Here is a 2070-nt window from a genome sequence, read left to right as displayed (position 1 = left end):
TGTACCCCTGAGATATTACCTGAAGGATCCAGGGGTCTACTTGCGAGTGAGCCCACTGCGCACTGAAATTCATTGAGAACGGGCCCCCACCGTGCCTGAGCTTGTAAAGCCCTAGCGTCATACTGAGGGCATGGCAGAGGCGGGAAAGGGTTTCTGTTCCTGGGAACTGGCTGATCTCTGCAGCCTTTTTCCTCTCCCTCTGTCACGAGCAGAAAAGAGGAACCTTTTGTCCGCTTGCCAACAAAGGACTGCGCCTGATAATACGGCGTCTTATTTTGAGAGGCGACCTGGGGTACAAACGTGGATTTCCCAGCTGTTGCCGTGGCCACCCTTTCAAAGGCAATACTTCCAAATGCCGTTTGGAATCCGCATCACCTGACCATTTTACTGGTAGAATTGGACAACGCACCTATACTTGATGCCAGTCGGCAATTATTCCGCTGTGCATTATGCATATATCAATATTTTCAGTCAGGGAATCCGACCATGCCAACCCAGCACTGCACCTCCAGGCTGAGGCGATAGCTGGTCGCAGTATAACACCAGTATGTGTGTAAATACCTTTTTGGATACCCTCCTGCTTTCTATCAGCAGGATCCTTAAGGGCGGCCATCTCATGAGAGGGTAGAGCCCTTGTTCTTACAAGCGTGTGAGCGCCTTATCCCCCCTAGGGGGTGTTTCCCAACGCACCCTAACCTCTGGCGGGAAAGGGTATGCAGCCAATACTTTTTAAGAAATTATCAATTGTTATCGGGGGGAAACCCACGCATCATCACACACCTCATTTTATTTCTCAGATACAGGAAAACTACAGGTAGTTTTTCCCTCACCGAACATAATACCCCTTTTTGGTGGTACTCGTATTATCAGAAATGTATAAAAACATTTTTCCATTGACTCAATCATGTAACGTGTGGCCCTACTGGAAATCACGGTTGTCTCTTCACCGTCGACACAGGAGTCAGTATCCGTGTCGGCGTCTGTATCTGCCATCTGAGGTAACGGCCGCTTTAGAGCCCCTGACGGCCTATGAGACGTCTGGACAGGCACAAGCTGAGTAGCCGGCTGTCTCATGTCAACCACTGTTTTTTTATATAGAGCTGACACTGTCACGTAATTTTCAACAGTACATCCACTCAGGTGTCGACCCCCTAGGGGGTGACATCACTGTTACAGACACTCTGCTCCGTCTCCACATCATTTTTCTCCTCATACATGTCGACACAAACGTACCGACACACAGCACACGCACAGGGAATGCTCTGATAGAGGACAGGACCCCACTAGCCCTTTGGGGAGACAGAGGGAGAGTATGCCAGCACACACCAGAGCGCTATATATATATATATATACAGGGATAACCTTATATAAGTGTTTTTCCCCTTATAGCTGCTGTATGTTTTAATACTGCGCCTAATTAGTGCCCCCCTCTCTTTTTTTAACCCTTTCTGTAGTGTAGTGACTGCAGGGAAGAGCCAGGGAGCTTCCCTCCAACTGAGCTGTGAGGGAAAATGGCGCCAGTGTGCTGAGGAGATAGGCTCCGCCCCCTTTTCGGCGGCCTTATCTCCCGGTTTTTTGTATATTCTGGCAGGGGTTAAATGCATCCATATAGCCCAGGAGCTATATGTGATGTATTTTTTGCCATGTAAGGTATTTCTGTCATGTTTTATTGCGTCTCAGGGCGCCCCCCCCCAGCGCCCTGCACCCTCAGTGACCGGAGTATGAAGTGTGCTGAGAGCAATGGCGCACAGCTGCAGTGCTGTGCGCTACCTTATTGAAGACAGGAACGTCTTCTGCCGCCGATTTTTCCGGACCTCTTCGCTCTTCTGGCTCTGTAAGGGGGCCGGCGGCGCGGCTCCGGGACCCATCCAGGCTGGACCTGTGATCGTCAGACGACCGCGTCATTCGGGCGCGACATTCAGGCCAGACATGACGGCTAGTGATACGCCCAGTGGGGACGCCCATGTGCCGTTACTCGGACTCCCTGTCGCGGACTAATGATGTGCAGCCCGCACGATAGGTGTTACTTTCCTATCAAGTGCCAAACATCCACCTGTTTATATTCAGGTT

Source organism: Pseudophryne corroboree, chromosome 2 (assembly GCF_028390025.1).
Source record: "Pseudophryne corroboree isolate aPseCor3 chromosome 2, aPseCor3.hap2, whole genome shotgun sequence".
NCBI classification, from domain to species: Eukaryota; Metazoa; Chordata; class Amphibia; order Anura; family Myobatrachidae; genus Pseudophryne; species Pseudophryne corroboree.
This window is presented reverse-complemented; position numbering follows the sequence as displayed.